Raw genomic sequence first — 13,934 nt, 5'->3', positions numbered from 1 at the left:
TAGATGCCAATCATTCTAAACTTCAAAGGATAAAGTGAGATACCAAAACTGTTCAGAAGCAAAAAGCTACAAGTCCGGCTCATCTAATTAGAACTAATATTCATTGATGTTTTGAGATTCATAGTATATTCTCTTCTTTTTATCCTATTTTATTTTCATTTGCTTGGGGACAAGCAACAATTTAAGTTTGGTGTTGTGATGAGCGGATAATTTATACGCTTTTGGCGTTGTTTTTAGGTAGTTTTTAGTAGGATCTAGCTACTTTTAGGGATGTTTTCATTAGTTTTTATGCTAAATTCACATTTCTGGACCTTACTATGAGTATGTGTATTTTTTGTGATTTTAGGTATTTTCTGGCTGAAATTGAGAGACCTGAGCAAAAATCTGATTCAGGCTGAAAAAGGACTGCTGATGCTATTGGATTCTGACCTCCCTGAACTCGAAATGAATTTTCTGGAGCTACAGAACTCCAAATGGCGTGCTCTCAATGGCGTTGGAAAGTAAACATCTAGAGCTTTTCAACAATTTATAATAGTCCATACTTTATTTGAGATTAGACAACGCAAACTGGCGTTCAACGCCAGTTCCATGCTGCATTCTGGAGTCAAACGCTAGAAACACGTCACAAACCAGAGTTAAACGCCAAAAACATGTTACAACTTGGCGTTTAACTCCAAGAGAAGCCTCTGTACGTGTAAAGCTCAAGCTCAGCCCAAGCACACACCAAAGTGGGCCCTGGAAGTGGATTTCTGCATTTAGACTTATTTATGTAAACCCTAGTAACTACTTTAGTATAAATAGAACTTTTTACTATTGTATTTTCATCTGGGATTTTACATCTTTGATCACAGTTGGGGGCTGGCCATTTGGCCATGCCTGGACCACCATCACTTATGTATTTTCAATGGTGGCGTTTCTACACACCATAGATTAAGGGTGTGGAGCTCTACTGTACCTCGAGTTTTAATGCAATTACTACTATTTTCTATTCAATTCAGCTTATTCTTGTTCTAAGATATTCGTTGCACTTCAACCTTATGGATGTGATGATCTGTGACACTCATCATCATTCTCACCTATGAACGCGTGACTGACAACCACTTCCGTTCTACCTTAGAACGAGCGAGTATCTCTTGGATTCCTTAATCAGAATCCTCGTGGTATAAGCTAGAACCCTTTGGTGGCCATTCTTGAGAATCCGGAAAGTCTAAACCTTGTCTGTGGTATTTTGAGTAGGATTCATGGATTGAATGACTGTGATGAGCTTCAAACTCGCGATTGTTGGGCATGATGACAAACGCAAAAGAATCAATGGATTCTATTCTGACATGATCGAGAACCGACAGATGATTAGCCGTGCTGTGACAAGAGCATTTGGACCATTTTCACTGAGAGGATGGGATGTAGCCATTGACAACAGTGATGCCCTACATACAGCTTGCCATGGAAAGGAGTATGAAGGATTGAAAGTAAGAAAGCAGTTTGTTGCAGAGATTCAACAGGGATAAAGCATCTCCATACACTTATCTGAATTTCCCGCCAATGATTTACATAAGTATTTCTATCTTTATTTTATGTTTTATTTATTATTATTTTCGAATCCTTTATAACCATTTGAATCCGCCTAACTGAGATTTACAAGATGACCATAGCTTACTTCATACCAACAATCTCTGTGGGATCGACCCTTACTCACGTAAGGTATTACTTGGACGACCTAGTGCACTTGCTGGTTAGTTGTGCGGAGTTGTGACAAAGTGTGATTCATGTTTGAGAGCGCTACCAAGTTTTTGGCGCCATTGTTGATGATCACAATTTTGTGCACCACTTATCTCCCCTGTTTTGAGGTGCATCTTTAGAGGTGGCATCCCATTTTTTATGCGTCAAAGTTGTCTGCCATGATGATGGGATGACTTCCAGGTTCTCCGGCAACGGCACCAATGTTCGGACAAGATCTTCTATACTGGTCAGAGCTGTTATGTCCGACTTGATGATGATGGCCGAAACCGCCGTGTCCGACTTGTTGGACTTGGTGATGGTGCTGATTCTTCGTCACCGGAGGGTGGTGGTACCAGCAAGGGACTTTGATGCTTAAGTTAGCAAGGGTATTAAGCAGGTTTTTAGTAGAATCAGAGTATGAGTTATACCTTGGTGCTCCAGTGTATTTATAATAGTGTGGAGTGACCTTTCTGGAGATAAGATAGTTATCTTATCTTATCTTTGAGTAAAGTCATCTTATCTTTAAGGGGAACCACCTTTATCTTTCTGAGCATTGGCTGCCTTTAGATTGGGCTGTGTTCCTTCGTTTTGGGCCTGCTTTGGGCTTCTCTGGCAATTTGGCCGACCTCTTTGAGAAGAAGTCGATAATGGGCCAACCTTCCAAGAGGTCGGTTATGAGCCAACCTTCTAAGAGGTCGGCCAACCCAGTCCATTATAGCTCGAACCGATGCATGAACAAAAGTTTTGGTTGATAAAATGCAACCAATCAAATAAGCTCAAAATCTCACTGGTTTTGTGTGTTCGAGCTCTAAACCATGTTCCAAAATAAAATTCTTCAAACAAGTTTAACAAAAGTTTCAAATTAAATTAGTGAAATACTATAAAAAGTTTCTTGAAAAAGAAAATATTACTTCAATCGAGTAGTGGTAAAATTATGCACAAAATCAAACAAGGATGCAATTACACATGAAAATGTAACAACTAATTTAAGAAAGAAAATTAAACATTGGTGTTGAAACAAGAAATAACTAACCCACAGAAGTCGGTATCGACCTCCCCACACTTAAAGATTGCACCGTCCTCGGTGCATGCTAAGATGAACAACTGGATGGGTGGCTCCAACTGACGCTTTTCTCCAAAGATTATGCAGATGAGTTGTCTGTTGCCCCATTGAGAAGCTTTTTCTTTCCCTTCTTGGTGGCCATCCTGAAAGAAGAGAAAAGAGAAGAAAAGTAACCCAGAAACAAAGATAGAAAACAAATAAAACATGGTTGGGTGATTGCCAAATAATAATGAGGGTCTCAACTACATGGTAGCTACAACATGTGAGTGAGAAAACAGTAAAGATAAATGGCATATCAATAGTGCAAATATTGCAACAATGGGGAAGAGATAGTAGGTAATGAAAGACAATATAAAGTCATGTCAATGCAAAAGGAATACAGGTATCATAAAAGATTGACATTGACGTATAATTAATAATGCCTAACAATAATAAACAAGTCGCGAAGCACCAGAATAATGCAGGAAAAGATGCAACAGTTGAACAATTAACACCAATGGTAAAATAATAAACTCAGAAAAGAAAATAAAGTATGCATAAGATGAATATGTAATGAATGAGAGGATGCAAATAAGTTAAGTAAAATAGAGGGAAGAGAATAAGGATGAGAAGGTAGAGGAATGGAAAAGAAGAAAGTAAGAAAGGAGGATGAAAGAAGGAAAGAAGAGAGAAGAAAAGAGAAAGGAATGAAAAACAAGACGTGATGCGCGCATGCATAGCATGCGTGCGCGTGAAAACTGTATTCGCCATGCGACGTGTGCGCGTCACCCACGCATACGCGTGGCTGGTCTGAAAGCGAAAGGACGCACACGCGTCAGGGACGCGTACGCGTGGGTGATTTTGTGCCTCTAGCACAGTGCCAGCCCCAGACCATCATAACTCTCTGTTCAGCACGCTTTTACGCCGATTTTTCATGGTCACGCATGCGCGTCAGGGATGCGTATGCGTGGAGGGCTAAAATCGCAAGCGACGCGTATGCGTGATGGATGCGTATGTGTGGTCTTGCTTGTGCACCAGGCACGTGTTCAGCACCACTCCTGCCAAACTTTCTGTTCAATTCTTTTGTTGCACGCACACACATATGACACGTACGCGTCAGCAGTGATGCTTGCGCGTCATGTGTCATTTTTTTAAACCACTAATAAAAATAAAATAAAATAAAATAAAACTAAGAATAAAAAGCAAAGATCATATCATGGTGGGTTGTCTCCCACCCAACACTTTTAGTTAAAGTCCTTAAGTTGGACATTTTGTGAGCTCCTTGTTATGGTGGCTTGTGCTTGAACTCGTCTTGAAACTTCCACCAATGCTTGGACTTCCAATAAGCTTTATCAATACCAAGTAAATTCCTTAAGCTTTGATGGAGTTCTTCACAAGCTTTGAGCTCCCAAAGTTGATCCTCTTGTATGCCTGGATCCCAAATCTTGTATCCACACCCGTCTTGAATTTGATCATCATGATTCTATCCGGGTGGTAAGCAATCCGAATTCTCACTAAGGCATCCAAACAACTTCCTAGACCCATTCATTGGAGCTCTACACCAACCCTTGTATTTAGATTTTGAGCTCCCAACCACAACGAACCTAGGATTATGTTGCCAACCACTAACCATCTCCCTCTTACTCTTAAAGCCACAAAGAGCTCTAAGCTGACCATCTGTCTCAAGTAAGCCATATTCAAGTGGGAAAGTAAAGGTCAAGGATAAGAATTTTACCCACTTGAATGTTTTATTGGATGGTAATGGCTTTGGGGGAGAGGTCTCCAACAGCTTTGGCAAGGTGATTTCAAGTTCCATTCCCTTGTGCTTTCCCTTGGCAACTTCCACCTCTTTGCGAGCTTCTTCAGTTTCAACCTCTTCCTCTTAGTAGATTTCTTCCAATTCAAACTCTTCTTCATGGCTTACCAAGGGCATAGGGGGTTGTGCTTCTTCTTCTTTAATTTTTATCTCTTGATCAACCTCTTCAAAGTCTTTAACCATGATATGCCTTGGAGGTTGTACACCCTCCTCAACATCAACATCAAACACCTTGGAAGGAAGCTCTATGACTGGATTTTCCCATGGAGGTTTCGCACCTCTTAAGTTTTCAACCACTTCCTCTTCTGGGATAATTTCGGCTTTCTCTACTTGCTCTAATACAAAATCGGACTCCTCCTTGGTGTCTTCCTTCACTAACTCTTCAACAACTCCTTCACCTTCAAGGGTCTCTACTACCTCCACCTGTAGGGCCTCCTCTAGCTTATTATGAAGTATGAATTTGCGAAGATGATCCCTTCTCTCTTGTTCCATGTCAATAGCATAATTGGGATCATCTTGCTCTTGGATTGATGGATGTGGGTGTTCTTCCATGGAGGGTGGTGGTGCACTAGAGCTTGAGGGTTGAATATTCGAGGTAGAGGACTGGTCCATGCGGGATATAAGAGCTTGGAGAGTAGAGGTGAGATTAGTGAGAGAGGTAAGTGTGTTCTCCATGGATGTTTGCCCTTGGTGAATAACATTGAGGGTGTTATCATCCAGTGGGGGTTGGGGTGGATAGGAAGGTTCATTTGTTGGGAGAAAGGGTTCATAATACAGAGGTGGTTCTTCTTGATAAGGATTTGGAGATGGTGTATATTGAGGTAGTGGTTTTTGGGAGTAATTGTGTTGGGATTGGGGTGGTTCTAAGTATGGCTCATAAGGTTCTTGGTGTGGTGGGTAAGAATTGGGATCATAGAAGGGTATTTGGTAGTGGGTGGTTGTGAGTGTGGTAGTTTAAAGCTATGTTGAGGAGGGGGCTCATAGGCATAGTGTGGTGGGGGTTGATTGTCACGGAAAGGTCCACCATAACCATTGGAGGAGTTTGTTGTCAAGAGGGTTGATCAAGTCCTTGTGGCACCTCCCATCTTTGGTTGTTCCAACCTTGATGCATGTTCTCATTGTAATATCCTCTTCCTACAACACAATGGTAACCAGACTCATAGCCAAAGGGATGAGAGTTCATAGTAGAAAAGAAAACAAAAACTAATAAAAATAGGCAACTAAGTCCTAAAAATAAAAACTAAGAACAGGTAAAAAGCAAATATTTACAATAACCAATAATAAGGCACACGTTTGCAATTCCCCGGCAACAGCTCCATTTTGACGAAGGGATTTTTTACATGGTAAAGAATTCACAATTATATTCTCGTTGAAAGTATAGCTTCAAAACCAACAAAGAATCCTTTCGTGCAAAATTTTTTGTTGTCACAAGTAACAAACCCCTAATAAAATAGATAACCGAAGTATTTAAACCTCGGGTCGTCTCTCAAAGAAATTGCAGGGAAGTGTGCTTATAATTGGTTATGAAAAAGTATATTTTGGGGTTTTTAAGATAAGAAGTAAGAATAGTAAATGGTAATGAAAATTAAATGACTAGAAAAGCTCTTGGCAAGGAGAAGATTAATCGGAAGTTCTATCCTTGTTGGATTTTCCAAGATTAATAATAATAGGTTGTTGTTTCTACTTGGTTATCCTTTACCGAATAAAGGAAAGTCAAGTTGAGATCCAACTTCTATTCACAAGTCCTAATCCTTTCCCTTGGGAAGGATTAGGTTAGAGACTAGAAAGCCAGCCAACAACATCCAATTAATAGTTAACTCTTGAGTCTTCTAACTCAAGGGTCTCCAACTATTAATCAACTCCAAGGCCAAAAGGAGAGAAATCTAAATTAAATTGAAAGCATCAATAATATAAATTGAAGAAAGCAATCATAAATCTGAAATACCTCAATTTGCATTAAATATAAAATCAAATCTAACATGAGAATTCATAAATTAAAGTAATATAATAAATAAAAGTAGAAGAGAAACTAAATTAAAGGAACATTGAACCTGGAATTGGGAAGAAATAGCCTAAAACTAATAGAAATCCTAAATCCTAAAACCTAGAGAGAGGAAAAAGCCTCTCTCTCTAGAAACTACATCTAAAACTTAAAATTCTGAATAATAAGATGATGTTTTTGATTCCCTCATTCTGCAGCTTCTATTATGTGTTTTTCGGGTTTGAAACTGGGCCAAAAGGAGCCCAGAAATCGCCTCTGGAGGCGATTTCTGATCGCTGAATTTCCGCAGAAACAACACGTGCACGTCGCCTAGCTGTACGGCCCCTAGTTATCCTTATCAATTGTGATGAGAATTGTCCATTGCTCCCTGATAAACCACTATTTTATGGTTTATCTTGTGCTCAATTGAGTGGATTTTATCAACCTTTCATATACTTATTCATACTAATTACATGAGTTTACATTTTCCTTCCGGATTTTGTGCTATGATTGAAAACATGCTTCTTTGGCCTTATATTCGCTAATATTAATCCTCTCTTATTACCATTAGATGTCGTGATATGTGTGTTAAGTGATTTCAGGGATTACAGGGGATGAATGGCTCAGAGGATGGAAAGGAAGCATGCAAAAGTGGAAGGAATACAAGAAGTTGAAGAAATTACTAAGCTGTCCAGCCTGACCTCTTTGCACTCAAACAATCATAACTTGAGCTACAGAGGTCCAAATGAGATGGTTCTAGTTGCGTTGGAAAGCTAACATTCGGGGCTTCGCAATGATATATAATTTCTCATAGCTGCCTTGAAGTTAGGCTACATGAACGCGTGGATGACGCGCCCGCGTCACATCTGCAAAATCTCAATCCACGCAAACGCATGGACGACGCTTCCGCGTCACTTTGCCGCGACCTGTACGTACCAGAAAATGCTAGGACGATTTCTGGGCTGTTTTTGACCCAGTTTTTGGCCCATAAAGCACAGATTAGAGGCTATAAAGTGGGGGAATCCATTCATTCATCATATACTTCAGATAACAAACATTCATACAGAGTTTTAGGATTTAGATGTAGTTTTTAGAGAGAGAGGCAATCTCCTCTCTCTTAGGATTAGGATTAGGACTCCTCTTAAAGGACTTAGGAATATTTTTATCTTCTTCATCACAGGTTCAATGTTCTTTTTGTTTATTTTCTCTTTTACTTGTTTATGAACTTTTCATGTTAGGATTTTCTTAATTAATATAATTTGAGGTATTTCAGACTTGATGAGCGGATAATTTATATGCTTTTTGGCATTGTTTTTAGGTAGTTTTTAGTAGGATCTACCTACTTTTAGGGATGTTTTCATTAGTTTTTATGCTAAATTCACAGTTCTGAACTTTACTATGAGTTTGTGTGTTTTTCTGTGATTTCAGGTATTTTCTGGCTAAAATTGAGGGACCTGAGCAAAACTCTGATAAAAGGCTGACAAAGGACTGCTGATGTTGTTGGATTCTGACCTCCCTGCACTCGAAATGATTTTCTGGAGCTACAGAACTCCAAATGGCACTCTCTCAACGGCGTTGGAAAGTAGACATCCAGAGCTTTCCATCAATGTATAATAGTCCATACTTTATTCGAGATTATATGACGCAAATTGGCGCTCAATGCCAGTTTCATGTTGCATTCTGGAGTCAAACGCCAGAAACACGTCACGAACCAGAGTTGAACGCCAAAAACACGTTACAACTTGGCGTTCAACTCCAAAAGAAGCCTCTGCACGTGTAAAGCTCAAGCTCAGCCCAAGCACACACCAAGTGGGCCCCGGAAGTGGATTTCTGCATCAATTACTTACTTTTGTAAATCCTAGTAGCTAGTCTAGTATAAATAGGACACTTTACTATTGTACTAGGTGTCTTTGACCATTCGGTCTTTTGACCACATCTTTGGTCTCAGTTTTATTCCATTGCTCATCTTAGGAGACTAGTGATCACGTTTTGGGGGCTGGCCATTCGGCCATGCCTGGACCTTCATCACTTATGTATTTTCAACGGTGGAGTTTCTACACACCATAGATTAAGGGTGTGGAGCTCTGCTGTACCTCAAGTTTTAATGCAATTACTACTATTTTCTATTCAATTCAGTTTATTCCTGTTCTAAGATATTCATTGTACTTCACCATGACAAATGTGATGATTCGTGACACTCATCATCATTCTCACCTATGAATGCGTGACTGACAACCACCTCCATTCTACCTTAGACCGAATGCATATCTCTTAGATTCCTTAATCAGAATCTTCGTGGTATAAGCTAGAATTGATGGCGGCATTCATGAGAATCCGGAAAGTCTAAACCTTGTCTGTGGTATTCCGAGTAGGATTCAGGGATTGAATGACTGTGACGAGCTTCAAACTCGCGATTGTTGGGCGTGATGACAAACGCAAAAGAATTAATGGATTCTATTCCGACATGATCGAGAACCGACAGATGATTAGCCGTGCCGTGACAGAGCATTTGGACCTTTTTCACTGAGAGGATGGGATGTAGCCATTGACAACGGTAATGCCCTACATACAGCTTGCCATGGAAAGGAGTAAGAAGGATTGGATGAAGGCAGTAGGAAAGTAGAGATTCTGAAGGAGCACAGCATCTTCATACGCCTATCTGAAATTCCCATCGATGATTTACATAAGTATTTCTGTCTTTATTTTCTAGTTATTTATTATTATTATTCGAAAACTCCATGACCAATTATTATCCGCCTAACTGAGATTTACAAGATGACCATAGCTTGCTTCATACCAACAATCTCCATAGGATCGACCCTTACTCACGTAAGGTTTATTACTTGGACGACCCAGTGCACTTGCTGGTTAGTTGTGCGAATTTGTGAAGTTATGTTTGGACCATGGTATCATGCACCAAGTTTTTGGCGCCATTTCCAGGGAGAGAACGAACATGAATGCCATTATCAGAAATCATAATTTTTCCTATCAAGTTTTTGGCACCGTTGCCGGGGATTGTTTGAGTTCGGATAACTGACGGTTCATCTTGTTGCTCTGATTAGGTAAATTTTCTTATTTTATGTTATATGATGTTTTTCATGTGTATTTTTGCATTCATAGTGTCTAAGCATTAAAAATTTCTAAGTTTGGTGTCTTGCATGTTTTCTTTGCATCAAAATTTTTTTCAAAAACATGTTCTTGATGTTCATCATGATCTTCAAAGTGTTCTTGGTGTTTATCTTGACATTCATAGTGTTCTTGCATGCATCATGTGTTTTGATTCATAATTTTTATGTTGTGAGTCATTTTCATATTTTAATCTCTCATCATTAAAAATTCAAAAATCAAAATAAAATATATCTTTTCCTTTTTTCTCTCAAAATTTTGAAAATTTGGGTTGACTTAGTCAAAATTTTTTTAAAATAAGTTGTTTCTTATAAGTCAAGTCAAATTTTCAATTTTAAAAATTTTATCTTTCCAAAATCTTTTTCAAAAATCAAATCTTTTTCATTTTTCTTATTAATTTTTGAAATTTTTTTAAATATTTTTCAAAAATCTTTTTCTTAATTTTATCTTTATTTTCGAAAATTATACTAACAATTAATGAGATTGATTCAAAAATTTGAAGTTTGTTACTTTCTTGTTAAAAAAAGGTTCAATCTTTAAATTCTAGAATCATATCTTTTAGTTTCTTGTTAGTCAAGTAATCAAATTTTGATTTTAAAAATCAAATCTTTTTCAAAATATCTTTTCCATCAGATCTTTTAATTAAATCTTTTTCATTATATCTTTTTATCTTTTTCAAAATTTTGATTTCAAAATATCTTCCAACTTCTTGTCTTTTCAAAATTAAATTTCAAATCTTTTTCAACTAACTAGTTGACTTTTTGTTTGTTTTAACTATATCTTATTTTTTTTTTCAAAACCACTTAACTACTTTTCCTTCTCTGATTTTCGAAAACTTCTCCCTCTTTTTCAAATTTCTTTTAAGTAACTAATTGTTTTAAATTTTAATTTTTTAAATTTTAATTCTTCTTTTATTTTCGAAAATTACTAACCCTTTTTCAAAATTAATTTTCGAATTCTCTCCCTCTCATCTTCTTCTATTTATTTATTTAATTACTAACACTTCTCTTCATCTCAAGAATCTGAACCTATCTTCACCCTTGTGTTTGGATTCTTACCTTTTCCTTCTCCTATTCCTTTCTTCTTCTACTAACATAAAGGAATCTCTCTACTGTGGTAAAGAGGATCCCTATTATTATTTTCTGTCCCCTTCTTTTTCATATGAGCAGGAGCAAGGACAAGAATATTCTTGTTGAAGCAGATCCTGAACCTGAAAGGACTCTGAAGAGGAAACTAAGAGAAGCTAAATTACAACAATCCAGAGACAACTTTACAGAAATTTTTGCAAAAGAAGAAGAAATGGCAGCCGAAAATAATAATGCAAGGAGGATACTTGGTGATTACACTACACTTACTTCCAAGTTTGATGGAAGAAGCATCTCAATCCCTGCCATTGGAGCAAACAATTTTGAGCTGAAACCTCAACTAGTTGCTCTACTGCAACAGAACTGCAAGTTCCATGGACTTCCATCAGAAGATCCCTACCAGTTTTTAACTGAGTTCTTGTAGATCTGTGAGACTGTTAAGACTAATGGAGTAGATCCTGAAGTCTACAGGCTCATGCTTTTCCCTTTTGCTGTAAGAGACAGAGCTAGAACATGGTTGGATTCACAACCAAAAGATAGCCTGGACTCATGGGATAAGCTAGTCGCGGCCTTCTTGGCTAAGTTCTTTCCTCCTCAAAAGCTGAGCAAGCTTAGAGTGGATGTTTAGACCTTCAAACAAAAAGATGGTGAATCCCTCTATGAAGCTTGGGAAAGATACAAGCAAATGACCAAAAGGTGTCATTCTGACATGCTTTCAGAGTGGACCATTCTGGATATATTCTATTATGGTCTATCTGAGTTCTTCAAGATGTCATTGGACCATTCTGCAGGTGGATCCATTCACCTAAAGAAAATGCCTGCAGAAGCTCAAGAACTCATTGACATGGTTGCAAATAACCAATTCATGTATACTTCTGAGAGGAATTCAGTGAGTAATGGGACGCCTCAAAGGAAGGGAGTTCTTGAAATTGATGCTCTGAATGCCATATTGGCTCAGAACAAAATGTTGACTCAGCAAGTCAACATCATTTCCCAAAGTCTGAATGGATGGAAAAATGCATCCAACAGTACTAAAGAGGCATCTTCTGAAGAAGAAGCTTATGATCCTGAGAACCCTGCAATAGCAGAGGTAAATTATATGGGTGAACCTTATGGAAACACCTATAATTCATCATGGAGAAACCACCCAAATTTCTCATGGAAGGATCAACAAAAGCCTCAACAAGGCTTTAATAATGGTGGAAGAAATAGGCTCAGCAATAGCAAGCCTTATCCATCATCTTCTCAGCAACAGACAGAGAATTCTGAGCAGAGCACCTCTAATTTAGCAAACTTAGTCTCTGATTTGTCTAAGGCCACTTTAAGTTTCATGAGTGAAACAAGGTCCTCCATTAGAAATTTGGAGGCACAAGTGGGTCAGCTGAGTAAGAAAGTCACTGAAACTCCTCCTAGCACTCTCCCAAGCAACACTGAAGAGAATAAAAAAAGAGAGTGCAAGGCCATTGACATAATCAACATGGCCGAACCTAGAGAGGAAGGAGAGGACGTGAATCCCAATGAGGAAGACCTCATGGGACGTCTCTCAAACCAGAAGGAGTTCCCTATTGGGAATCTAAAGGAATCTGAGGCTCATATAGAGACCATAGAGATTCCATTAAACCTTCTTCTGCCATTCATGAGCTCTGAAAACTATTCTTCCTCTGAAGAGGATGAAGATGTAACTGGAGAGCAAGTTGCTCAATATCTAGAAGCCATCATGAAGCTGAATGCCAAATTTTTTGGTAATGAGACTTGGGAAGGTGAACCTCCCTTGTTCATTAATGAACTAGATACATGGATTCAGCAAACTTTACCTCAAAAGAGACAAGATCCTGGCAAATTCTTAATACCCTGTACCATAGGCACCATGACCTTTGAAAAGGCTCTGTGTGACCTAGGGTCAGGCATAAATCTTATGCCACTCTCTGTAATGGAGAAGCTGGGGATCATTGAGGTACAACCTGCCATATTCTCATTACAAATGGCAGACAAGTCAATAAGACAAGCTTATGGATTGGTAGAGGATGTGTTGGTAAAGGTTGAAGGCCTTTACATCCCTGCTGATTTTATAATCTTAGACACTAGGAAGGAGGAGGATGAATGCATCATCCTTGGAAGACCTTTCCTAGCCACAGCAGGAGCTATGATAGATGTTAACAGAGGAGAATTAGTCCTTCAATTGAATTTGGACTACCTTGTTTTTAAGACCCAAAGGTGTTCTTCTTTAACAATGGAGAGGAAGCATGAAAAGCTTCTCTCAGTATAGAGTCAAACAGAGCCCCCACAATCAAACTCTAAGTTTGGTGTTGGGAGGCCACAGCCAAACTCTAAGTTTGGTATTGAATCTCCACATCCAAACTCTAAGTTTGGTGTTGGGAGTCTACAACATTGACTTGATCACCTGTGAGGCTCCATGAGAGCCCACTGCCAAGCTAGTGACATTAAAGGAGCGCTTATTGGGAAGCAACCCAATTTTTATTTATCTAATTTCCTTTTTTTATTGTTCTTTTATGTTTTATTAGGTTCATGATCATGTGGAGTCACAAAATGAATACTAAAATTAAAAACAGAATCAAAAACAGCAGAAGAAAAAGCACACCCTGGAGGAAGAGCTTACTGGCATTTAAACGCTAGTAAGGAGTATCTGGCTGGTGTTCAACGCCAGAACAGAGCATGGATCTGGCGTTGAATGCCAGAAACAAGCAGCATCCTAGCGTTTAAATGCCAGGAATACACCCTGAGGAAAGCTGGCGCTGAACGCCAGAAACAAGCATGGAATTGGCATTCAACACCAGAAACATGTTACAGATGGGCATTGAACGCCCAAAACAAGCATGAAGCTGGCGTTCAACGCCAGAAACAAGCATCAATCTGGCGTTGAACACCAGGATTGCATGCAGAGGGCATTTTACACGCCTCATTGATGCAGGGATGATAATCCTTGACACCTCAGGATCTGTGGACCCCACAAGATCATCTCAAGATTTGTGGACCCCACAGGATCCCCACCCACCTCAACTCACCTTCTCTCCTCTTCACACAATCCAATAACACTCTTCCCCAAAACCCTTCACCAATCACCTCAATCTCTCTTCCCTATCTCCTCTTCACCACTCACATTCATCCACTCTTCCCCATAAACCCCACCTACCTTCAAAATTCAAA

General features: G+C 38.9%; 1 non-coding gene across 1 annotated transcript; it reads right to left on the bottom strand.

Annotated features, from left to right (window-relative positions):
• Nucleotides 1-11,376: 11,376 nt before the first annotated feature.
• LOC112799242 (small nucleolar RNA R71) lies at nt 11,377-11,480 on the bottom strand. Its single transcript, XR_003200817.1, has one exon. It is a non-coding gene; the product is annotated as a small nucleolar RNA R71 (small nucleolar RNA).
• Nucleotides 11,481-13,934: the final 2,454 nt, after the last annotated feature.

This window comes from Arachis hypogaea, chromosome 4, assembly GCF_003086295.3.
Source record: "Arachis hypogaea cultivar Tifrunner chromosome 4, arahy.Tifrunner.gnm2.J5K5, whole genome shotgun sequence".
NCBI lineage: Eukaryota > Viridiplantae > Streptophyta > Magnoliopsida > Fabales > Fabaceae > Arachis > Arachis hypogaea.
Note: the sequence above shows the minus strand (reverse complement) of the source record. Positions and strands in the feature narration are given on the sequence as shown.